This window comes from Trachemys scripta, chromosome 4 (assembly GCF_013100865.1).
Source record: "Trachemys scripta elegans isolate TJP31775 chromosome 4, CAS_Tse_1.0, whole genome shotgun sequence".
NCBI classification, from domain to species: Eukaryota; Metazoa; Chordata; order Testudines; family Emydidae; genus Trachemys; species Trachemys scripta.
Window position 1 is genome coordinate 1,106,024 of NC_048301.1, and position 27,434 is coordinate 1,133,457.

Sequence of the window (27,434 nt, forward strand, 5' to 3'; positions counted from 1 at the left end):
TTGTTTCAGAGCTTAACTATCCTTAGAGTTAGAACATTTTCCCTAATATTTAACCTACATTTCCTTGCTGCAGATTAAGCTCATTACTTCTTGTGCTACCTTCAGAGGACATGGAGAAGAATTCATCACAGTCCCCTTTAGAATAGCCCTTAACAGGTTTGAAGACTGTTATCAGGTGCCCCCTTAGTCTTCTTTTCTCAAAACTAAACATGCCCATTTTTTTTCAGCCTTTCCTCGTAGTTCAGGTTTTCTAAACCTTATTTTGTTTTTCTTGCTCTCCTCTGCATCCCCTCAGTTTGTCCACATCTTTCCTAAAGTGTGGTGCTCACAACTGGACACAGTAGTCCTATGGAGGCCTCACCAATGCCGTGTTGAGCAGGACAATTACCTCCTGAGTCTAACAAACAGAACTCCTGTTAATACACCCCAGAATGATATTAGCCTTTTCTGCAACTGCTTCACATTGTTGACTCATATTCAATTTGTGATTCATTGTAACCCCCAGACCTCTTTCAGCAGCACTGCCACCTAGCCAGTTATTCCTCATTTTGTAGTTGTGCATTTGATTTGTCTTAAGTGCTGTACTTTGCATGTTTCAGAGTAGCAGCCATGTTAGTCTATATCCGCAAAAAGAACAGGAGTACTTGTGGCACCTTAGAGACTAACAAATTTATTAGAGCATAAGCTTTCATGGAAGAAGTGGGCTGTAGTCCATGAAAGCTTATGCTCTAATAAATTTGTTAGTCTCTAAGGTGCCACAAGTACTCCTGTTCTTTTTACTTTGCATGTGTTTTTACTGAATTCCATATTGTTGATTTTAAACCAATTCTCTAATTTATCAAGGCCATTTTGAATTCTAATCCTGTCCTACAAGTGCTTGCAACCTCTGAAAACTTTATGAGCATATTCTGCACTCCATTATCCATGTCATTAATGAAGATATTGAATAGTTGCAGACCCAGTAGAATGACCTCTGTGGGACCCCACTAGACATGTGGGACCCTCACAGTTTGGTAGTGAACCATTGATTACTACTCTTCGAGTACAGTCTTTCAACCAGTTATGCACCCACCTTATAGTAATTTCATCTAGACCACATTTAGCTACTTTGCTTATGAGAATGTTATGTAGGTCTGTGTCTAAAGCGTTACTAAAATCAAGCTATTCTGTATAATGCTTCCCTCCATCTACTAGGCCAGTAACCCTGTCAAAGAAAGAAATTAGGTGTGTTTGGCATGATTTGTTTTTGTCAAATCCAGGCTGGCAATTCATTATAACCCTATTACCCTCTAGGTGCTTATAAATGGATGGTTTAATAACTAGCTATAATATCTTTCCAGGTATCAAAGTTAGGCAGACTGATCTATAATTCCTTGGGTCCCCTGTTCCCCTTTTTAAAGATAGGTCTTAGTTCGCCATTCTCTAGTCCTCTGGGTCCTCACCGGTACTCCAGGAGTTCTTGAAAATCTTTGGTAACAGTTCCGAGATTGCTTTAAGTACCCTTTCATCAGGCCTTGCCGACTTGAAAACATCTCACTTACCTAAATAGTCTTTAACCTGTTCTTACTCTATTTTGGCTTGTGTTCCTTCCCCTTTTTAATATTCATTGTGTTGAGTATCTGGTCACCATCAACATTTTTTGTGAAGACTGAAGCAAAACAGTCATTAAACACCTCAACCATCTTGCTAAGGTCTGTTTTGACAGTTTCATTTTACAGCAACTTTTGAAATTTGATTTAATTTCATATTGTAATGAAAAAAAACCTTTCTGATGTTTTTGAGCAATGGACCTTTGTCAAACAGTGGGTTTTGGATCAGAAACCTAGCTTTTCAATTTCTCTCTCTCTCTCTCTCATCAGTGACACTGGATCTCAAAACCCTTCCTGACAAAATCTTTGTCAAAACCAGTACATCTATGCAAAATATTTTGACTCTGATGAAACAGCATATTTTGATAACATTTCATTTAGCCAAAAATGTTCAAAAACAGACTAGAGATAAGATATATTTTAATAGTTTGAGGGTAACTAACCATCGCTACAGTTTACAACATTTAATTGAGAAGCTATAGTAACTTCATGATTTAGAGCCTGGACTTGGAATTTGGCTGGGAGTGGTCGTGATATCAGGGATGTGCCTTTTGCCAAGCCTGTGAAAATCAACTCAAATTTGACTAAGTTATGAACCTTTGGAAAATTGAAGTTTGCACACACTCGGTAGAGACTTGTTAGAGTTTGGCAGATAAATTCTCTGAAGAGTGCATCTGCACTGAGCATGCTCCAACCTGGGGATGCAGGGCTGAGCAGGAATTTCCCTGCAATTACTGCCCTTGTCAGACAGGTGCTGTTGTGACACCAGGCATGGGACATGATTGCTGTCTCATGTGTTCTCAATGACCCTCCCTCACCCCTCCTCCCCTGCCCACTGGCTCCCGTATAGAGTGGAAGAGGAAGCCACCTGATTCAAATACAGAGGGGATAAGAATTGAAGGGTGTTTGAGGGCAGGGACTTGAAAGTAGATTGGGACAGAATTTGACAGTATTTCAGTCAGTCATCCTGTGTGTTCCGTCACTCCCAGCAAAAACCCAAACATCACAGAGATAGAAATAGAGAGGCCAGGCTGGTCAAGAGCACGTGTGCAGTTCTGCTATCCGAATGGGAGGCTGGGGGCTGGGAGGTAAGATTCCATGAAAACAGAAGGAATCTTTGGACAGCCTTGGTTTTAGGTACCTCTGACATGCACATTTTGTTGTTTTTATGACTAGAAAATTTGCTGATAAGGAGAATAATTAATTAATATTGTTGGCTGTTGCTAGGGAAATTGATACCCTGTTAGAGGCTATTATGAGTTATATGCTTTGTTTGGAGAAAATTGATGTGACGAACTGGGACTGTTCTTAATGTGGTCTTTGAATGCTGACAGGGGAGTGTGGCTAGGATAGTCTGCATTGCGGGATGGGAGACTCACTGATGGAGAATACCTGAGCATGTAACATGAGAACTCAGGAAGGGGTTAGAGGCCAGGTGACAGCTCTGCCCCGGAAACTGAACAAAGGCTGTGGGAGAGAGTTTGAGAGCTGGCTGGTGGAGTGGCTGGGAGGCAGACGGGGCTCTGACCCCCCCAAGGGGGCTGTGGTGCCCTGGGACTCCAAGATGGACCTAACTGAGGGGGAGCCTGTTGTCTGTGCCTGCAAGACCTGTCTTGGACTGTATTCCTGTTGTCTAAATAAACCTTCTGCTTTACTGGCTGGCTGAGAGTCATGGTGAATCGCAGGAAGCCGGGGGTGCAGGGCCTTGTGTCCCCCACACTCCGTGACAATTTATAAAAAGTTTCATTAGAAAATGTGCTTTGGAGCAGTCCGAGGAAGCTTTCCTTGGGCCAGGATTTGAAACCTAAGTTTTCCAGCAGCTAGACAGAAGGTGCCCTCCTCTTCCCCCTCCCCCTCTCCCACCCCCCCGAAAGCCTGGCTGTTGATTCCTCAAAGCCATCTTAACTTTGGTAAATATAAAAGTTTAAGATGTTCTGAACCTACTGTGTGTGTGTGTGCGCGTGTGCGCACGTGCTTAGGATCTAATAAAAAGCAGTTTTGGGTAAAAGCCCTCTGCTTTGTATTAAACGTATATCAGACAGAGGGACTGTATCCCCACTGATTTATTCCTGAAACTGCCTGGAGAAAAACAGTAAAGTTCCCCCTGCTTTGGATCTCAAAACCCATGGGTAACATTCCTGGCCATGTTTTGCTTTCCGTTGCATTAAAGTCAACGGAACTGTTGAGTGTCACGAAGCATCACATCCAAACCGTGCAGAACTCCCGCGTGTACCTGATGTTACCAAATACATCGCCACGAGTGAGGCTCAGTGTTGTTCCAAAGGTTTGGGGACATCGATGCTTGTGAGGTGCCTTTGGCACAGCTCTGTCCACCCCAGCCAAGGACTGGATTTGGCATGAAAGTCACTGGCCCTCACTGGAGACACAGCCACAGAGACTTCAGGAGAGGAGGGTGGCTCAAGAGGTGCTCCTTGGCACCAGTTCACAGGCCTAGAGGCTCTGCTGCTCCCTAACCCCCTCCTGCTGGCTAGCACCCCAACGCAGAAATGCACCAGCTCACAGAGAAGACGCAGTTTTGCAGCTCTGAGCTAAAATATGCCCAGGGCAGGGTGTGTGCTCTAGCCTCAACCTTTGTCAGCAATTCCATTCATGCCAAATGGGCTTTTCCTGAAAGAACGTGGTGGTATGTAGTGTGAAAGATTACTGCTGCTGTTTGCAGTATCAGATGCATCAATTCATTATAAAGCCAGAAGGGACCATTAAGAACATAAGAGTGGCAATACTTGGTCAGACCAATGGTCCATCTAGCCCAGTGTCCAGTCTTCCGACAGTGGCCAGAGGCATGTGCTCCAGATGGAATGAACAGAACAGGACAATTATTGAGTGATCCATCCCCTGTCATCCAGTCCTAGCATCTGTCAGTCAGCGGTTTAGTGACACCCAGAGCATGGGGTTGCATCTCTGACCATGTTGGCTAATAACCATTGGTGGACCTATGCTCCATGAACTTGTTGCCTAGTGATTCCTGCATCTAGCTCAGAACTCTGGGTAGAGCTAGAGAATATCTTTTACAATAGTATCCAATCTTGATATCAAGACATCATGTGATGGAGAATCCACCATGTCCCTGGGTAAGTTGATCCAATGCTTAATTACCCTATTACAAGAACTTAAACCTTATTTCCAGTCCTAGTTTGTGTGTGAATTTGTCCATGGCCTTGATTTGAAGAGCCGCGTGGAAGGCTGTATGTTCTCTCTTGTTGGCACCGCCAGCCTTTGCCCAAAGCTGAGCCACGACGATGGAAGGTGTTTCACTTCCCATGGAAATGTTAATTTTTGATATTTTAAAGAAAAAATGGATTCTACTTGCTCCCCACTGCAAGGGAGCTCCACCTTCCCTCACTCCAGGGCCCGCGTCAAACACCGAATTCTGCTGCCCCAAAGCCCTGAATGCAAAGGACCTGGCCGTGCTTCCCGATACACAGAGCTGAAGGTTTAGAGGCCTCTGCAGGGGATCCCTGCCGCCNGTGCTTCCCGATACACAGAGCTGAAGGTTTAGAGGCCTCTGCAGGGGATCCCTGCCGCCTGTATGTTGCAGCAGCCGAATGGGGCACGAGAGTGAGGCCAGTAGACCCACAGTCACACAAATCTGCCAGCCCAATCCTTGGCCAAGAGGGAGCTGTTCTGCAGCCCATGGCTTGTGGGGAAGGAGACCAAGAGAACCCCCTTTGCACAGCCATGTAGCGGGGCCGGGGGTTAGTCCTTCACCTGGTCCTGGGGACAGGTGCACACACAGACCTGTGCCAGGCTAGCTGAGGGTCTCTGAATCCTAGGGGACAAACAGCGGAATGCGAGTGCCAAGGGCTGGGCAGCCATCGTAGAGAGACTGTGGCTCCGTCTACACAGCAAAAAAATACCCCAGGGGCAGCAAGTCTCAGAGCCCAGGTCCGTGGAGGTGGGCCTGTGCTAAGGGATTAAACAGCCGTGTAGCTGTTCCCGCTTGGGCTGAAGCCCAGCTCTGAGCCCCACCCCTTCGCCAGGCTCCGGGGCGATTGGGAACCGTGATGCTGCTATTTTTAGCCCTGTCATGTGAGCCCAAGTCAGGTGACCTGGACTCTGAGACGCGTTGCCTTGCTTTGCCCTACTTCTGCCATGTAAGTGACTTGCTGCAGGTACTAGGCCCCCTGGCTGAGTCATTCTGGGATCCCTACGTCCCAAATAAACAACACGGCATCTCTGCCCTGGTCTCCAACTGCCTCCTTCCCGTGGGCTCTGCTTCCTCTGATCCACGCACTCTTCGGCCCACCCTCTGGGCTCAGATTTCGCCCTGCCTGGGCTCTTTTCCATCTCTCCCCTCAGCCTACCTGGGTCCTTTGGGTTGCTCGCTGCTCTTTCCTGAGCTGCCACTCCCAGGACTTCCTCCTGGAGTCTTGCACAGCCCTCTGCCTGCCTTGTGCGCCACACCAGCTCCTCCCAGACGTCTGCTCCCCTCTCCACTGCTGGGCTTCCCTCCTGTGTCCCAGAGTTCTGGGCCAGCCCGGAGCCTCCTAGCCTCCCCTGGACTAGCATCACAGCTCCAGGCTAGACTGAGCACAGCTGCTTGTCCCCCATCAGAGCAGCCTGACCATTCTCCTTAGCTTTAAAAAATAAAATGAAGTCTTTCCTTCAGCCTCCAGAACGTTTGTGAACCTGTGCAACACAGCACAGTACATCAGCTGGGTGCACACATCCTGCCAGGAAGAGAATTTACATTTTTCAAGATCCAGTGTTGCTGTCAGGTTTATAGCATTTTGGGCTTACATCATCCAAGCTTTCCTTTTGCTTTGCATGCTGACATCTAGATTTTCCAGGCATCATAAAAGAATGAAAGGAAACAAACTCTCTAGCATTTCTGTGTTGTGATCCTGTGGGTTTGGTGGGGGTTTTCCCCTAGGTGGCCCTAGAAATAAAATGGAAGCTGGAGTCAGGTGCTTTTTATTATCTCTTCTACGTTATGAACCCTAATCCCTTCCTGGGTGATGATGTGGGCGTTCCTGGCACAGAGAAAAGGCATCTGCTGCTTCTAGCAATTTAACAGCCACCAAGGCAAAAGTATTCTGCAGTTAATTATGGATTTAATAACAGGCAATAATCAACAATTCTATCATCTTTATACTAGTTTATAAAGAGCAACTTTATTCATTCATTAGATGTCTGAAGTGGAGGCGATGGTCCATAACAAACAGACTGAGAGGCATTCAGAATTAATGTGAATTACTGACCCACATGCTCTGTGAATCAACCAAAACGTGGACCAACATACACTCAAAGCCAGGAACACCAGCAATAAATAATCTTACGTGCCCTATCTATTGAATTAATAGAACAAACTGGTATATTGGGCCTGGCAAGTCCACCATGCAGCGACGCCATTGGGACCAATAAATCAGTAGCTACGATATTACTTGCATGATAACAAGTACATAAATCAAGTAGCAATAAGAAACAAACTATGATATATATGACTGAGCAAATGGCCTGTCTCACACCCGAGAAAGTGTCTCATGAGGCACAGAAGAGAAAGCCAAGGCTGTGGAAAGCAGTGTGCCAGTTTATGGCGTTACATGAATATCTAATATCTAATCCCAGGGGCAGTCCAGAAGCTGGTCCTTCGTTCCAGTGCATGCAGATTAAGGACCTGGGGCTGGCACTGATAGCACAATGCAAAGCAATGTTAGAACATCTCCAGAGCTGACTGTTTTCAGTCTAGTGACACAGTGTAATTCACCAATGTGCAGGCTCCACTAATGGTTGATGGTGAAAATTACCCCTGTGCAGAGGGTCCTCACAATGCACCGTCTTAACATGGGGTGAACGAGACACTGAGGCTCATCTAATCTCTCTGTGTGGGGGTGGATTTCATAATGGCAAGCACAATGCAAGGGGAAAACACAGCCTGAACATTTGGCAGTTTGTTCGCAAGTCTCAAGGTGCTACTTTGGTACCCAGTGAATTAGCAAGGTTTATTCTGGTTCCCCAGAGAAAACAGATCAGAAGCCAAGAACTAGATAAGTGTCAGTTAGAACAGCAACACATTTTTGCTTTAAGGACTGGAAACCCTAATTAAGCTTCCAGACCATGAAACTAAAGGCTCCCATAAATTAATTTAATTTAATGGTTTCCATGTTGCCTCGGTAGGGAGGAGAGTGCTAAAATGTACATCTCCAGCTCAGTGCAGGAAGGACGGGTGCAGCATTATCTAATGTCTGTCTTGTCTAGCACTACCCGGGCCTCCTCTCTAAACTCCTTTTCTCAGCTTTCATCCCCATCTCTAAGGACCCGCATCAGGCTGCACGTGGCTCTCCCAACCCCCTCTGGGACCATTCCTGCTGCCTGCTAGTTGTGAACATTTGTCTGAAGAGTTCTTGGTTGCCTGGATATTTGGGAACCAGTTGTGCTGCACACAAAGCCCCATATTCCCAGGCCAGCTGGCATTCCACACCTGCCCATCAGTAATTGCTTTTCTCCAGTGTGAAAAGTCTCAGCCATCCAGTCTAGGAGCAGAAATAATGTCCTGGGATTCATGTGAACACTCGCACTCTGGGAGTAGAGAATAGTCAACACAAACAGTTTGCAAACATCTCCTCAGCTGACGGCTGATGGCCCAAACGCCCCAGTGCGTAGTTGTGGATCGCGGCTAGCGCTGCAAGTGTCATAGCAGCTTGTGGATGATTCACCAAAAGGGAGAGCTAAATTCCCATGGAGCAACAGTCACAGCCAATAGTTCAACCAGCTCTGGCCCCAGGGCAGGACTGCTAGCATCCCGATTCAGGGTCAACAATTATGCATATGTTGAAATGCCATCATGAGTTTTCTCCTGAACGGGGGCCTCTGTTTGCAAGGGGCTGGTCGTTTCACACTTGGCTGGAATGGCTACAAGATAAGTCTGTCAAACTCACGGTTTCATGTTCTAGTCCCATTTTCAGTCCTGGCTTTTTCCTGGTGCTCTGTATGTTGCTTCTGAGCCAGAAAATACCCCACCTTTGCCATATGCCAAGTTACTTCTCACTCATTTGCTTAAGCTCTAATTAATCTTTTGTCATATATTTTTCCTCATGTCAAAAACACAGTCCCTATTACTCTGTACCTCACAGCCATGTTAGCCTAATGGGATCCGCAAATAATGAATTTGCATAATGATTAGTATTCATAAAAACCAATTACACTTAGAGTAAGTGACCTTGTGACTTCAAATGAGCTAATAACCTTTGAAATACAGGCAAGATAATATAGCGATAAACCTCAATGGAAGTGGACTAGAAGGCAGCCCATCTTAAAGGTACAGGCCCTAGACTGCCGGCCATAATGGTTGCAGTTTTAAGGAGGTGTTAATTGGATGTGTGAGTTGAATGAACAAAGTAGTTTTCCTTAATTTATTAGCAGAATACCTAATTCAGAGCAATCAGAAGCAGACACGTTCGTGGTGAGCTGAGCTTCACCCAAAGATATTTGATAGAAAACGAAATGATGGTTTGGTAATGTAAATCCCATTCCTGGAGCTGTTCACCCAGAGAACCAGGGGAACCCACTGGGTGATACGCAGAGTCTGTGGGAGAGACAGAAATGACCCCACGCAACCTTCCAGTCCTTTCCTCTCCGGCACTCACGTGCCAGGAGTTTAGCTGCTCCTGGGTCTGACCACAGGGGAGTGACAGCTGGATCCACAAAATCAGAGTTCTGTGGGCCTCGGCAGGTGCCATGGTGCACAACAGCTGGTTAGGCCTGTGCCAGGGTGGGGCTCACTTCTGTTTGGGCTGTTTATTGAGCTGGGAAATACCCTCCATTTGCCACCCCCCCACACACACCTTCAGTTACAATCTAATTCCTCTTGGGTCAGACCCTTTCCCACGCCTAACAAAGCACAGTATTGTCTTAAATTCATGGAAAGCAAAATCAAATCCTCCATTTCTTGCAGGAAAGACAGACCACACTGAAGACTTGGGGGAAGGGCATTATATCTAAAGGAGTCCACAGCATCTAGTGAGATACAAATTCTGAGTGGATAGGACCATACAGTAGTATCTAGGGTTACAAATCCCAGAGGCCAAAATGCAAATACCAGCCTCTGCATCAAGAAAATCAGTTGAATGCACAGTGCTGAGAGAGGGCAAGATTTAACCACATGAATCCTACTTAAATAGTCACGAATAAAATTCTCATCCGTAATGCAGGACAAAAAGGGAAAGAAGGCAAAGAATAATCCTTCCTGGCAAAATGGCAGGTTCAAGAAGTTATTGGAGCCAAACAGAAATCCCGCAAAATTTGGAAATGTGACCCTAGCAAAACCAATAAAGAGGCCTGTTTTCTCCATGCTGCTGGAGTGTGGCACATTGTAGCTTCCACCTCTCTCTGCAGCACAGCCATAGAATTGCTTCATCCACCTTTTCCACTTCTCTGTTAAGCAAACTTCTGTGAATTTGGAGGCTTCATCTGTTTCCTTCGGATAGCCCGTCCTGGTATCGCTTCTGAAACAACTCATCAGGAAGACACACAAGTCTTCAGCTTCTTCTCCACCTGCTGTAACCCTCTGTGTCCCCTCTGTAGCTAACCACGCTCCAGTATGTGTCATGATAGTGAACACAGCTATCTGCATCCTTAAAACAGCACTGCAAACTGCCTGCAACTGGGGTGAAACAGGGGTGGAATGGGAGGGGTGGGGCACCAACAGCCATGACATACCACACCCCCAAATGTCTTTCAATGGGCCTGCACCCTGGGTTAAGGGTGAGAAAATATAACAAGTTAGCAAAGTGACAGTTTGCAAACAGCATGACACTGCCATGGATTTTATTATTGTTTTATTTCATGCCTCACCAATCTACTGGAATTCTTTGAGGGGGTCAACAAGCATGTGGACAAGGGGGATCCAGTGGATATAGTGTGTTTAGATTTTCAGAAAGCCTTTGACAAGGTCCCTCACCAAAACTCTTAAGCAAAGTAAGCTGTCATGGGATAATTGGAAGGTCCTCTCCTGGATCAGTAAGTGGTTAAAAGTTAGGAAACAAAGGGTAAGAATAAATGGTCAGTTTTCAGAATGGAGATAGGTAAATAGTGGTGTCCCCCAGGGGTCTGTACTGGGCCCAGTGCTGTTCAACATGTTCATAAACGATCTGGAAAAAGGGGTAAACAATGAGGTGGCAAAATTTCCAGACAATACAAAACTACTCAAGATAGTAAAGTCCAAAGCAGACTGTGAAGAGTTTCAAAGGGACCTCACAAAACTGGGTGACTGTGCAACAAAATGACAGATGAAATTCAGTGTTGATAACTGCAAAGTAAGGCACATTGGAAAACATTATCCCGACTATACATATAAAATGATGGAGTCTAAATTAGCTGTTACCACTCAAGAAAGAGCTTGGAGTCACTGTGGATAGTTCTCTGAAAACATCCACTCAATATGCAGCGTCTGTCAAAAAAATCTAACAATGTTGGGAATCATTAAGAAAGAGATAGATAATAAGACAGAAGATATCATGTTGCCTCTATATAAATCCATAGTACGCCCACATTTTGAATACTGTGTGAAAATGGTTGCCCCATGTTAAAAAAAATATATATATAGAATTGGAAGCAGTTCAGAAAATGGCAATGTTAGAGGGGTTTCCCTTCACCCCCTCCCCTGGTTCTTGTCACACAGTCAGAGAGCAGAAGACCGGAAGTCTGAAGTGCCGGCAATGCGATGTGTATATGGGTTTAATTTCAAGCCAGCATAACTATAGCTCTGACACATCAGAGCTTTGTTTCCCAGTGTCCCATCCACCCTCCTCCTTAGCAGGCATAATGATACCTGTAGTACATGCCCTTGGTCTCACCTCTTACAATTTATGGTCATGTTCCAGTTTGGAGGGTCGTGAGTCTGGGGTCTTTGTCTCACCTCTTTTGTACCCCATGGGAGGAGTAAGGAGTGAGGCTGTGCTACAGTCAGGGACAGGCATTTCTTTGGACGTAGTGTTTCTTATGCTTTCCCCCCAAGCCTCCCTCGTCCCTCCTGATTGGTTGCTTGACTTGAGATAGGAGCTGAGGCAGTCCTCAAGTGCGTGCTCGCATATTATACTCCCACCTTGCCCAGTAACACTTTAACTGCTCTTATCTCTTCCCAGTATACTAACAAACCCATCTGGCCAGGCAGAAGCAACACACACCGTGTCTTTGTTCACACATATTAGTAAAGGATGTAAGTGTATCAAAAACCATACAGACAAACAAGACCCAAAAGTCTATCTCAGGTGAATATATAAGTCTGAATCCTGCATTGTCACTAGCACTCCTAGTGCAACAAAAATGATTAGGGGTATGGAACAGCTTCCATATGAGGAGAGATTAATAAGACTGGGACTTTTCATCTTGGAAAAGACATGACTAAGGGGGGATATGATTGAGGTCTATAAAATCATGATTGGTGTGGAGAAAGTAAATAAGGAAGTGTTATTTACTCTTCATAACACAAGAATTAGGGGTCACCAAATGAAATGAATAGGCAGCAGGTTGAAAACAAACAAAAGGAAGTATTTCTTCACACAACACACAGTGAAGCTGTGGAACTCTTTGCCAGAAGATGATGTGAAGACCAAGTCTATAACAGGGTTAAAAAAGAACTAGATAAGTTTAGTGAGGATAGGTCCATCAATGGCTATTAACCAGGATGAGCAGGGATGCAAAACCATGCTCTGAAGTGTCCCTAACCTCTGTTTTCCAGAAGCTGGGAATGGATGACAGGGGCTGGATCACTTGATGATCGCCTGTTCTGCTCACTCGTTCTGGGGCACCTGGCATTGGACACTGTGAGGAGACAAGATACTGGGCTGGATAGACCATTGATCTGACCCAGTATGGTCGTTCTTATGTTCTTACATTTCTTTTGTTTATTTTGTGGCTGGGGTTTTGTATTGAGGGGATTCACTAAACAGAGACAAAGATAGGGCGGGGAAGGGCTGGCTGGGGCACGGGTGACGAGGGGGGAAGAAGAGAAGAATGGAGGATGGGAGAAAACTATGGATAAAAATTGACTTTCTCCATTATAGATTTTATACAGTGCCTAGCACAATGTGACTGCAACCTTTAGGCACTAGAACAACACAAATAATAATAATAATTAATAGCCACTTCTGTGGGACCACGTCAAAGACCTTTTGAAAATCTAAATAAAATGTCGACTAGTTCTATCTCCTACTTTCCTGAAAGAATCAGTGAATTCTTGGGTTAGTGGGGCACAATTCTCCTGCTATTGAGACCTCGCCATCTCCTAGATTATAGATTCTAAGGGCAGAATGCACCACTGTGATAATCTAGACGGACCTCCTGCAGAAAACGGGCCAGAGACCTGGCCCACAATAATTCCTAGAGCAGAGCTTTTGGAAAATCTTCCAATCTTAATTTAAAAATGGCCAATGATGTAGAATCCACCATGACCATTAATAAATTGTTCCAATGATTAATTACTCTCAATCAAAAAAATTGCCTTTTATTTCCATTTTCAGTTCATCCAGGTACAGCTTCCAGCCGTGGATTGTGTTGTATGTTTCTCTGCTAGGTTGAAGAGTCCATTATCAGATATTTGTTCCCCATGTAGATACTTATAGACTGTAATCAAGTCACCCCTTAACCTCCTCTTTGTTAAATTAAATAGACTGAAGAGGCTCAAACTATCACTATCAGGCAGGTTGTCTAATCTGTTAATCAGTCTTGTGGCTCTTCTCTGAACACTCTCCAATTTATCAACATCCTCCTTGAATTGTGGGCACCAGAACTGGACACAGGATTCCAGCAGCGGTCACACCGGTACCAAATACAGAGACTCATAGAAGATCAGGGTTGGAAGGGACCTCAGGAGGTCATCTCATCCAACCCCCTGCTCAAAGCAGGACCAATCCCCAGACAATTTTTTGCCCCAGATCCCTAAATGGCCCCTTCAAGGATTGAACTCACAACCTTGGGTTTAGCACTGAGCTATCCCTCCCCCAGTAATAGAACCTTTCTGGCTCCTAGTCATTCACATTAGTCTTTTAGGCCAAGTATCACACTGGGAGCTAATGTTCAGCTGATTATCCACCACGACCCCAAAATCCTTCTCAGAGTCGCTACTCTCCAGGACCGAGTCCTCCGTCCTGTAAGAATGGCCTGCACTCTCTGGGCCTAGATGTACACATTTATATTGGGCCCTATTAAAATGCATATTTATTTGCTTGAGACCAGATTGCCAAGTGATCCAGATCGCTCTATCAAGGCCAGTCCCCTTCATTGTTTACCACCCCTCCAATCATTGTGTCATCTACAAACTGTGTCAGTGACCAGATTATTTTCCCTTCCAGGTCATTTATACAAATGTTAAATACTTGTAGGGCCAAGAACCAAATCCCTGCACAAGCTCACTGGAAACACACCCGCTTGACGAGGATTCCCAATTCGCAATGACTTTTTGAGACTTGTCAGTTAGCCAGTTTTTAATCCATTGATTTATCCCATGCCTGTGGCAGGCCGGACTCACTCTTGCCTCTTTTCAAGCCCACAAACGGGCAACAGACCTTCTGCCGGTAAAACACCCCGTGCGATTTATTTACAATATTCTTTTCCACCACCCTGGTACTCTGTGCAGCCTGACCCCTGGAATCCAGGAACCCACGAGCTCCTCAGGCAAGCAGGGGAGTTTCTGTCTTTCTCGCCTGCTTCTTCCTTTTCCCTTCCTTCCTGTGCCTTTTGTATCATCTCCCTACTGGGCTAGTTAGCCTCCTAGTTCTCCTCAGCCCATCCCCATCCATCAGTTAGATACAGCTCCTCTTAATGAGGTTTACGCAGGGGAAATTATTAGAGCTGCAGTGACCAGAGTGCCGGCTCAGCTGCTGTTGCCCAACACTCTGTCACAGAGCCCAGAGCATTACAGATTATTCCTATTTTTAATAGTGTTCTGCTGCACCAAGTCTTACAGAGGTTAAATATACTCCAGCAGCACTAAAAACTATGAGGAGTCCTTGGGGCACCTTAGAGCCTAACACTTTTATTTGGGCATAAGCTTTCGTGGGCTTTTAGGACTCCTTGTTGTTTTTGCTGATACAGACTAACACGGCAACCCCTCTGAAACCCATCCACGCTGTTACCTTTATTATTCGTCAGACTTGAAACCTCATCAAAAACATACCAAGTCAGTTTGACAGGATCTCAATTTCCATAAATCTATGTTGATTGTCATTATTTCTATTGCGCTCCTTTCATTCTTTACTAATCAAGTCCCATTATCAGGCACTCCATTATTTTACCTGGGATCTATGGTTTCACAGGTGTTTTATAGCCTCACACCTCATTTCCCGCTTGACTATGGCCACTGATGTTTAACAGCAGTGAATGAGTCACAGGAAATGATTTAATAGTCATGCAAATGTCAGGGCTCAGGCCTGTCAGCCCTGTGTGCCGATTGGCCCTCCATTGGGGGAGAGTTTAGAGGCTATGAAATGCCACCACGTACTATTTACAATTTCTTTTCCTAACCCTTCACCTAAAACGAAAGTTCTCTCCTTGCCCTTCAGACCCTCTAGAATGAGTGTGGAACCGAACACTCCTTGGTTGCCTATTGAGGATTAGGGCCAGAGTCATTTCCCCATAGAAAAGGTCTGCCAATGTCTTAAAAATCTGGGGTTTGGTTTTCACTGAAAGCCGGCAGTTTCTGAAACGCTACGGTGTGTAACTGGGACACCTTCCGTAGATTGAACACTGGTAGGGTGTTCTGAATCTGGCACATGAGAATCCGCATAGCACTTAGAACTCTCCAGCGGTTCCTCTAGCCCCGTTGCCTGTCTCAGACAGAGGCTGGCACTAGCTGCTTCAGAGAAAAGTGCAAGAAGCACAATTATGGAATAATCCAACTATAAGGGTTTTTTTCCTGACCCTTGACAGTTGCTGGTCGGCTTATCCCCTGAAAGATGGGAGTTTCCATCCTTTATTTTTCTTTTTTTCCTCTCTAACAGAATTGTGGATGTTCTCATTATCGATATAAATGGCTGACGGAAGAACTGAATATTTTATCCCCTCCCCAGATGTGGCAGTTTGTGCAATCCAAACAGATGCTGTTTGAAAATTTGGCACGAGAGGGTTATAATTACTAATAACTGGAAACATTAGAATGACAAAGTTACATCTGGGGCAAGGACTGTGTTTTTGAGTCCTGCTCCATGTCTGGGGTTTCTATAGTAATACAAATAATGATTAATAATAATGATGTCTTGATTTAATTCTTAATATGCTGCCAGGGTATATGATCCCTAAACAACTGCTTTCTATATCAGGCCGGAAATCTGCAGGTGGAATTTTCTGAAGTTGTGCAACTCTGTGGAGTGTAGTTATGCATTAAAGGTTTTTTATAAAATTGTATTGTACTGATATTGTTCAATACAAATGGAAAAGCGTCTTTGAGCAAAGAGGATGGCAATGTCCCTTGTGTTTTAAATGCAATCAACAAATTGCTCTTTCCTGTGAAATAGGCGTGAACTGCTAAGGAAACAGTTAATCTGCATTACTCATTACATATGTTGGTGTTTTCTTCATTAGCCAGCAGCACAGATAAACCAATTCCACAATAATTATTCTTTCCGACAAGCCATGAATAATGCAGCAAAGAAACAATCCTGAAGAGAGAGACAAGATCTGTGTCATGCTTGATTACCAACTCTTCATGAAATAGGGTAAAAAAGAAAATTTAACAAACTGTCCCTTTTTCTTTGGGTTGAGAGGTAAAACATTTGAAAGAGGTCATGCTGGCCATCACATGTAAACAGATCCTCATTCCCAGAATTACGTTTCTCTCCACCAAGGGAATTTATTATTTGGATTTTCACATTTTTGGTGAAAAGTTAAGGTGACAATTTGAATTTAGAAAAGAGGAAAATGGGGACAATTTACTTCCTGAAACTGGGTGATAAAAAGGTTTTCAATTTCAAAACATTGATAAAGTTTTGACAAAAATAAAATAAAAGGCTATACTTTTTAATCTCTGCTTGTATATGGAAGCTGGTCCATACCCCTAATCATTTTTGTTGTCTTTCCCTGTACTTTTTCAATTCTAATATATATATATTTTTGAGATGGGGTGAGCAGAACTTCACATAGTAGTAAGGTATGGGCATGTGATGGATTTATATAGAGGCAACATGATATTTTCTATTTTATTATCTATCCCTTTCTTAACGATTCCCAACATTCTCTTTGGTTTTTTTTGTTTTGTTTTTTTTGACTGCCGCTGCACATAAGAACGGCTATACAGAGTCAGACCAAAGGTCCATCTAGCCCAGTATCCTGTCTACCGAAAGTGGCCAATGCCAGGTGCCCCAGAGGGAGTGGACCAACAGGCAATGATCAAGTGATCTCTCTCCTGCCATCCATCTCCATCCTCTAACAAACAAACAGAGGCTAGGGACACCATTCCTTACCCATCCTGGCTAATAGCCATTAATGGACTTAACCACCATGAATTTGTCCAGTTCTCTTTTAAATGCTGTTATAGTCCTAGCCTTCACAACCTCCTCAGGTAAGGAGTTCCACAAGTTGACTGTGCGCTGTGTGAAGAAGAACTTCCTTGTATTTGTTTTAAACCTGCTGCCTATTAATTTCATTTGGTGGCCCCTAGTTCTTGTATTACGGGAATAAGTAAATAACTTTTCTTTATCCACTTTCTCCACATCACTCATGATTTTATACACCTCTATCATATCCCCCCTTAGTCTCCTCTTTTCCAAGCTGAAGAGTCCTAGCCTCTTTAATCTCTCCTCATATGGAACCCGTTCCAAACCCTTAATCATTTTAGTTGCCCTTTTCTGAACCTTTTCTAGTGCCAGGATATCTTTTTTGAGATGAGGAGACCACATCTGTACGCAGTATTCGAGATGTGGGCATACCATCGATTTATATAAGTGCAATAATATATTCTCAGTCTTATTCTCTATCCCCTTTTTAATGATCCCTAACATCCTGTTTGCTAATTTGACCGCCTCTGCACACTGCACGGACATCTTCAGAGAACTATCCACGATGACTCCAAGATCTTTTTCCTGACTTCTTGTAGCTAAATTAGCCCCCATCATATTGTATGTATAGTTGGGGTTATTTTTTCCAATGTGCATTACTTTACATTTATCCACATTAAATTTCATTTGCCATTGTGTTGCCCAATCACTTAGTTTTGTGAGATCTTTTTGAAGTTCATCACAGTCTGCTTTGGTCTTAACCACCTTGAGCAATTAATATCATCTCATCATGCAATATCATCATGCAAACTTTGCCACCTCACTGTTTACATCCATTGAGTGGATGTTTTCAGAGAACTGTCCACAATGACTCCGAGATCTCTTTCTTGAGTGGTAACAGCTAATTTAGACCCCATCATTGTATATGTATAGTTGGGATGATGTTTTCCAATGTGCATTACTTTGCATTTATCAACACTGAGTTTCATCTGCCATTTTGTTGCCCAGTCACCCAGTTTTGTGAGATCCTTTCGTAGCTCTTTGCAGTCTGCCTGGGACTTAACTGTCTTGAGTAGTTTTGTATCATCTGCAAATTTTGCCACCTCACTGTTTACCCCTTTTTCCAGATCATTTATGAACATGTTGAACAGCACTGGTCCCAGTACAGACTCCTGGGGGACACCACTATTTATCTCTCTCCATTCTGAAAACTGGCCATTTATTCCTACCCTTTGTTTCCTATCTTGCTAAAGTTCCTGCTCCATAGGAGTACCTTCCCTCTTACCCCAAGACAGCTTACATTGCATAAGAGTAATTGGTGACGGACCTTATCAAAGGCTTTCTGAAAGTCCAAGCATGCTATATCCACTAGATCACCCTTCTCCACATGTTTGTTTGACTCCCTCAAAGAATTCTGATTGGTGAGGCGTGATTTCCCTTTACAAAAGCCACGTTGACTTTTCCTCATCAAATCATATTCCTCTATGTCTCTAACATTCTGTTCTTTACTGTAGTTTCAAACAAATTTCCTGGTACTGAAATTAGATTTAATGGTCTGTAATTGCGGTTATCGCCTCTGGAGCCTTTCTAAAAAACAGGTGTCACATTATCTGTCCACCTGTCATCTGCTACAGATGCTGATTTAAGTGATAGGTTACATAACATAGTTAGTACATCTGCAATTTCACATTTGAGTGCCTTCAGAACTCTTGGGTGATACCATCTGGTCCTGGTGACTTATTGCTGTTTAATTTTTTAATTTCTTCCAAAACCTCCTCTATTGACACCCCAGCCTGGGACAGTTCTTCAGATTTTTACCTGAAAGGAATAGGTTGGGTGTGGGAATTGCCCTCACATCCTCTGCAGTTGAAAATAATTCCTTTAGCGTCTTCGCAACAGCCTTGTCTTCCTTGAGTGCTTCTTTAGCACCAAGATCATCCAGTGGCCCCACTGATTGTTTGGCAGCTTCCTGCTTCTGATGTGCTTAAATATGTTTTTGCTGTTAGTTTTTGTGTCTTTTGCTAATTGCTCTTCTAGTTCTTTTTTGGTCTGTGTGATGAGGTGTTCACCCCACACAGGCTATGTGAGGTCAATTAACCTGATAGGCTGCACCTAGGGCAGAGCCAGAGATGGAGAGGCTGGTGGAAGATGGGGCTGAATTGAGAAAGAACAGGTGGTGCTGGCATAAAGCCAGGACAATGCTAGCTTTGAAACCTTCTGTGTATTGTCAGAGGGCTTTGAAGTTTTAAGGAAAATGGTTCAGGAGAACGTAGAACTGAATGTGAGTTGTATTGTATATTTAGGATGATGTCTGTGGCCTTCTCCCTGATACAGAATATGTCAGCTGAGAGATGTTTACAGTCTTTAAAATCAGAGCTTAGCTGAGGACGTGTAGGGACTATCAGAAGCCTCCTCATCCTGTCACATGCATACGCCCAACGCTTTTGATATATGTGCAACTGGCAGGATACCCGGGCCACTGAGCTGGGAATATCCCAAGACCTCTGATGCTCACAAACCACCCACTACTGTGTATTCCCCAGTCTGCCCACTGCACAGTGTTTTGTAACATGCACAGTGAATCCCTCCATCACTGCTGCTGGAAAATCTGTGTGTGAGGACCAAGTTCCCTGGAGCAGGGACTCTCCGGTATTTTGTGCATTGTGCAGAGTGGTTATGGAGTTCCTGCTCTTCCAGTTACCAGAGAGAACCAGGATGTGTTACAGTGGGGAGCTTAATACATGTAGAAACATGTAGAACTTAAAGAGTTGTCTAGCAGCTGCTTAATGCATGGCTCTTTGTGTTTATAGCCCCAGACTCCATGGTGTCAGAAGTGAGTGACTGCCTCTCTCTAAAGGAGTAAAGGAAATGACCCCCCAACAGCCAGCGTGGTGCATGAGTGGCAAAGTGGAAAATCAAGAAGGAGACCTGTGAAAGCAGCAGCAAGAAGGTAGAAGCCAGAGCCCCATCTCAGTGTGGCAGGAGCACAAATAACTCTGGTTTGATTTTTTGGCACCTCAAGTGGCTGGCCTCACTAGATCTGGAGAGTTGAGCAATTCCAAATGGCTTCTGGTGTAGCACAGAAAACACAAAAGTACCACATTCAATGTCCAGTCAATCTGTGGAACTCATTGTCGGAGATGTTGGGAAGGCCAACACTATAACCTGGATTAAAAAAAGAATTAGATAAGTTCCTGGAGAATAGGTCCATCAATGGCTATTAGCCAAGGTGGTCAGCAATATAACCCCGGGTGTCCCCAAACCTCTGACTGTCAGATGCTGGGACTGGATGACGGGACAGATCACTTGATGACGGCTCTATTCTGTTCATTCCCTTTGAATCATCTGGCAATGTCTACTGTCGGAAGACAGGATCCTGAACTACATGGACTCTTGGTCTGACCCACTGTGGCCATTCTTATATTTTACCAGTTAAATGTCCTAATACCAGTTAAATGCCCATGGGTGATGCTGATGGACCCCTCACTGATGAGGAAAAGAAAAAATACACCAAAGCAAAAGAGGCTTTTGATGCCCTTGTCATAGGCAGACAGAATATTATATACAGAAGCGCTAACGTTAATGGGAGGTGCCGGGGAAACAGCTGACCCTGTTATTACTGCAGTTCATAGTCTTGCTGAACATTGCAAATGTGGAATGGTAAAAGAACTAATAAGAGACGGGGCACTTGTTGGTATAACACACACCAGTTTATCCGCACAGCTTCAGTTAGACCCAGCTCTCCTGGTGACAAAAGCGAGAATGCAAGAGACCACATGGAAAGAACAACGTGACTTACATGCGAGCCGCACAGGGGACTGCGTCAGAGGACACTGATACAGCAAAAAGGAAAGACACATGCAAAAGGAGGAGTTGGACCAAATTCACAAGAGCAGTGGACGGCTAGACGGGGGGAGGCCAAAGAACATTAATAGGAAGGAAGCTTAGCCCGGGTCTACACTAGGGGACGGGATCGGTCTAAGTTACGCAACTTCAGCTAGTGAATAATGTAACTGAAGTCGACGTACTTAGATCGACTTACCGTGGTGTCTTCACCACAGTGAGTGAACTGGTGCCGCTCCCCCATCGACTCCGCCTGCACCTCTCGTGGCACTAGAGTACAGGAGTCGATGGGAGAGTGCTTGGGGGTCGATTTATCGCATCTAGACTAGTCGCGATAAATCGATCCCCACTGTATCAATCGCTGCCCGCCGATCCGGCGGGTAGTGTAGACATACCCTTAGAAAAGCTGTGGAAGATGTGGCAAGACACCAGGCCATAGCTGGCAGCAATGCCCAGCAGGAGATATCACAAAATGGAACATTTTGCAGTAGGATGCAGGACACCAAGAGTAATGGAAACACTCCAAGAGAGAGTGTTATCATCAGATGACAAGGAGTGATTCTGGTATGCATGAACTGGGAAATCTCAAGCAGGAGTGTTATTTTATCTCTGTATTTGGCACTGGTGCAACTGCTGCTGGAATACCATGTCCTGTGTCCACAATTACAGAAGCGGGTTGAAAAATGGGAAGGGCTTAGCGAAGAGCCACAAGAAAGGTCAAGGATTAGAAAACCTGCCTTAGAGTGAATGACTAAAGGAGTTCTATCTATTTAGCTTAACAAAGAAAAGGTTAAGGGGTGAGTTGATTAGAGTGTATAAGTACCTACACGGGAAATAAATATTTAATACGGGGCTATTCTATCTAGCAGACAAAGATATGACATGATGCAATGGCTGGAAGTTGAAGCTAGACAGATGCAGACTGGAAATAAGGTGTACATTTTTAATGGTACAAGTAATTAATCACTGGAAGAACCTACGAAGGATCATGGTGGATTCTCCATTGCTGGCAATTTTGAAATCAAGATTGGATGTTTTTCTAACACATCTGTTCAAGGAATTATTTTGGAGAAGTTCTATGGGCCTGTGTTATGCAGGAGGTCAGACTAGATGATCACAGTGGTCCCTTCCAGCCTCGGAATCTATGAAAAACTATGTTTTCCAACCTGCCTTATTAGCACAAACGGATAAATCCCTTCAGATCTGATTGCTGGTCCTTTCTACTGTACTTCTCCCATCAAATGTTCATCTCCTCTGAATATTATAGCAGAGAGAGGAGCACCAGGGGGGTCAGAGATGCTGTATGTCATGCTTCTGTTTTATGTAGCTGACATCTCTCTGTTTCCACTAGCAAAATCCATCCTATTCTACTTCACTTGTTCAATACTGAGTGTCGTCCATAGTCTTCAATATTATATTAAATCTGTCTTTAATCAAGAGTTTGCTACGTAATACTATGTGGTTAAAATTTCATTCCAAGTTTTGGTGCTTTCTGCTTCGAAATCAGTAAAGCAGCCTTAGGAATCGCTAACTAGCTAACGGTCGGTACTGGCAGGTGACCTAGATCTCCAGTTATCCCTTCTGCCCGAGCTTGTAAATCGCTTCCCTGCCAGCCCAGCAGAGCGGAGCGTCGGCCAGAAGTGAGACAGAAAATTCTCAACATCAAATCAGTGAAACTTTATTCCTGAAAAAAACAAACCGTAATCTGTGAAATTGCTGAATGGGTCCCACCTTCCAGAGACGGCACTTCTGAGCAGGCAAAAGGTACGTTTTCATTTTCCCCCTTTGCTAAAGCAGAGTGTTTACAAAACAATTGTTCGGTTCTATTCTGTGCTGTGCAGGGTTTTCTTCCTCACTCATCTGAGCACCTTCCAGGGCTGCGCTCAGGCGACTGCAAAGGCAGCTCAGAATGAACACATTGGCTGATAGGGCAGCAGTGCTGTAAAGTTACAGATGAGATTTTTTGCTTATATTAAGTCTTTTCTAAAGTCTTGCTTGAAACCTCCTGTGATCACTAAACCATACTGCCAGGGCGTGCAGCCCTCCCTGCCGGAGTGGCGTCTCCTCCTGGTCATGCTGGGGATTAGCTAGAGGCCGACACCCTCGTCTGTGGTCTGCACACCGGCATTCTGTCTCTGCTCCCGCCTACAGCTCCTCGCTCAGCTCCCAGAACCGCAGCACCCTCTTTGCAACCTAGCCCTCCGACTGGGTTGTCGTCTGAGTATCCCCTTTCCGGGCGGTGGGGGTGTCTCTGTCCAATAGTCCATCCACTTCCCCAGTGGAGAGTTGGGGGGGGGTTCCGGGGGCAGCCCAGTGACCCTGTATATAGTAGCCTCCTGCGGCTCCTCTGTAACCTCTGTCAATGCTGCTCTATTTCCCTGGGATACTTCTCCATGCCCCCAGCACCTTCTTCACCCTCCGCTCAGGGCCTCCGCTGCTCAGTCCCGCAGCCAGCCACTGCTCTGTCCAAGGGGCTTAAGCTCTCTCAGCCCTCCAGGGACGCAGTCCTTACTCCTGGGCTCCCAGAAGCAACTGATCTGCTCTGCCCTGCGGCTCCCTTTTATCTGAGCCTGCCAGCCCCGGATTGGTTGCTCCCTGCAACTCCTCCCTGATTGGCTGTGCTTCATGCAGCCTCTCTGGCCACTCGGAGGACTCACCTCCATTGCAGATTCTGGGGCAGGGCATGATTAACCCCTTCTATGCCTGTGTGGAGGAGACACCCCATCACACATACCAGCAGTGGGTCCAGTTCCACATGTCTCATCAGCAGAGCTCTCCCCCTCTGCTTTATGCCCAGCTGGAGGACAGAGGAAGATTTCAATAACACTCTTATCATGTGAATGGGGCAGGATGGGAGCCTGTGGCTCAGATAACAAAGGTTGCAAGTGGTGAGTACTCCGACCCCAGCTAAATGTTGCTGGTTGCCAGAGCCGCGCTAAGATGGGCTTTCCAGCATGGCACAGGGTTAGAGAGAGAGAGACACCAAACTAAGAAAACAATAGCACTGTATAAAATGTAACTCTTCAAATAACCATTGACGAGGCAGCTGATTATTTCAGCCTCCAGCCATTGCAGATAAACTCCACCATCATCTCTCTAGGTGAGCTGCTTCTGACAGTAGCCGAGCTCCGTTTCCATTATCCTCGGCATGCTGGAAATTCAGCTCGTTTCAGTCTAGTTATCAAGGCCTGTCTTGAGGTGCTCTGATGCTAATGTGAAGCTGGTGCAATTGGTGAGCTTATCCCAATAATGTACATTTCTGATTAGCTTCAGTGTCTGCAGCGGTCTAGATTGCACGGAGCAGAGAGGCAGCCGTGCTGCTCCTCCCTTACGGTGCTACATGATGGTGCTGTGTTCCCCTGGAGCGTCTCTGAGAGGGCTGGTCTGTGTGTGAGAACATCCTGCTTTGCTCACACAGCTCATACCAAACAAGTCCATCTTTAAACCCGGCTGAGGAGAACTCTGGGGCCAGCGCTCAGCCGGTTCAGTGAAAATTAAAGCTATCGACGAGCTGATGGGATGTAGCATCAAGGACGGTGAACCTTCCGATGACACTGCATTAACAGAAAAACTACAGACCCATCCAAACATGCATTGCCACCCATGACAAACATTCTCTGTATGCTTTGGGTGAGAAACACGTCCCAATTCAAAGGGGGCAGATCGCTCACTGGGGCTGATTTACCTATTTCCCAAAAACACAAGTGAAATCTTTTGGAGTCTTTCTAAGAATGCTTAGTCACATGTGTATCTAATCAGAGTTATTTGTAGGGCCTCTGTCACCATAATATCGGAGCGTTTCACAATCCCAACTGTGTTTATCCTCCCAGTCCCCGTTAAGGCAGGGCAATCACAGAATTATAGAATCATAGAACTGGAAGGGACCTTGAAAGGTCATCTAGTCCCATCCCCTGCACTCGTGGCAGGACTAAGTATTGGCAGAACAAGGAGTAATGGTCTCAAGTTGCAGTTGGGGAGGTTTAGGTTGGATATTAGGAAAAACCTTTTTACTAGGAGGGTGGTGAAACACTGGAATGGGTTACCTAGGGAAGTGGTGGAATCTCCTTCCTTGGAGGTTTTTAAGGCCCGGCTTGACAAAGCCCTGGCTGGGATAATTTAGTTGGGAATTGGTCCTGCTGTGAGCAGGGGGTTGGATTAGATGACCTCCTGAGGTCCCTTCCAACCCTGATCTTCTATGATTCTATGATTCTATGATCTAGACCATCCCTGACAGGTGTTTGTCCAACCTGCTCTTAAAAATCTCCAATGATGGAAATTCCACAACCTCCTTAGGCAATTTATTCCAGTGCTTAACCACACTGACAGCTTCATTGCAGAGCATGGGTGTGACATTATGGGTGTAATATAATATCTCTTTGAAAGATGACAGGGCCAAAAAGAGTTAACTACCTCCGAGACTGACCTAACCCATGGCCGAACTTGGGAGACTGGTTAGGAAGATACATAAATGAATAGAGCTTTGAAATGCAAGTCTGCATTGTTAGAGATAGAAGAGTAGATGTTTGCTCAGGTCTTGTGATATAAGCAAACAAGTCTTGTCTATTGCTATAGCTTTGATTCAAAGATCAAAAAAAGAATATTAACATTTAGGAAGATACTTGAGTGAAATAGTATTATTGTCTATATGTCCCTTTGAAGGTTGTGGTAACCCGTATCTGAACTGTTTGATGGATAAATTACCCTGTGCTAATTGCATGATGTTTGGAAGAAGGAGAGTTAAGCCTATTGTTTTCTCAGGCCAAAGGGCTGCTGGAAATGTATAAAAACCTTGGGACATGATCCTGCTTCATCTCAGATCTGCTTTGGGTTTCAAGAGGGGGAAACCTTAAGCCATAAGAATTGAGATCCCCAGTCATTGACTGGAGCCCCCCTGAATATGGACATTGGACTATAACCTATGGACTATTTCTAAAAGGACTTTTGGCAACTACAAGCTCATCTCTGCTATGTATCTGAACCTCAAGAATTGAATTCAAGTCTGTCTGTATATTGATCTTTTAACCAACACTCTCTCTCTTTTCTTTTTTAATAAATTTTACTTTAGTTAATAAGAATTGACTATAGTGTGTATTTTGGGTAAGATCTAAGTTATAATTGGACCTGGGTATGTGGCTGATCCTTTGGGGTTGGAAGAACCTTTTCTTTTTTATGATGAGATAAGATTCTCAATAATCATCATCATATCTGACAGGTGTGTCTGGACGGAGGCCTGAGGCTGGGCACTTTAAGGGAGCTGTGTTGTTTGGACTTCTGAGTAACCAGTGAGGTACTATAGAAGCTGTTTTGTGCTGGTTGGTAAATCTAAGTATTGGAATATCCACCATCGTGTGGGGTTTGTCTGCCCCGTTTTGTTTGCAGTTCACCCTAATTGAGTGACCTCAGCTGGCTCCCACGGGCAGCACTGTCACAATGGGTAAACCCCAGTGTTGTCCCAGCACCGATCTTTAGTAGCAGAAGCTGAAGAACAATATATGTGGGAGAGAGGAGAAGGAAGGAGTGAAAGCAATATGTTCTCTACGCAGTGAATCAGCAGACCTGTAGGATGGCAAAGCAGTTCCCAGTGCTGAAGCTGATACCTACAGACTGTGATCACAGGTGCTCCTTATATCGCTGAAATGAGAGGCTGTCCTTTGTTAAATGTGCTGGCCCAGATTAATCTATAGTACAGCCGAACACCTGTCTCTAATCCACCAACCCATCCTGGGCGAATCTGACCCTTTGTGTTGGGGAGTGTGGAGCTTTCTTACCCAAAAGTCACATTTAAACCAATTGACTGTTGATTTGAAAAGGACAAAGAAATACTTTAATATTCCTAATGCTAAAATAATACTAGTATACGTTAGCATTACTTTGTGGGCTGTAGCAGGTTCATGATTGTGCATCTATACTGCCCACTCCGGCAGTACTGTGTAATGGTTATAGGATTTTAATCAAATAATTAAAATACAGGTCCAGGAGCAACTCAGTGTATTTATCTCTAAATAGGGTGTTTTCCTGCTTTGAAGTTTTAAGAGAGGAACAAGTCTAATGTGGTTTTATGGATTTATTAAAAGAAATATGAAGCTGAGCAAATAAATCACTAACTAATTTTCTTCTAATTTCCATAAAATAGTTCAATATAACACAATGCGATGAGCAAATTAAGCTTGCAATTGAAATTCAATCAGTAGAACAAGGGTTGGATTTATCTGGCTAGTCTACATTACCTGCTGGATCGACGTGCAGTGATTGAGCCAGCGGGGGTCAATTTATCCCATCTAGTCTAGATGTGATAGATCGACCCACGAGCGCTCTCCCGTTAACTCCGGTACTCCACCGAAGAGAGAGGCACAGGCGGAGTCGACGAGGGAGCGTCAGCCATCGATTTACCACAGTGAAGACACCGCGGTGAGTAGATCTAAGTACGTTATTCACGTAGCTGAAATTGCGTAACTTAGATCGACAGAAGTTATGCTGCTTTAATTAACCTGTTGTTGCATGCCCACACTATGCTCCTTGTGTCGGCAGACTAGCAGCTCTGCCATCCATACAG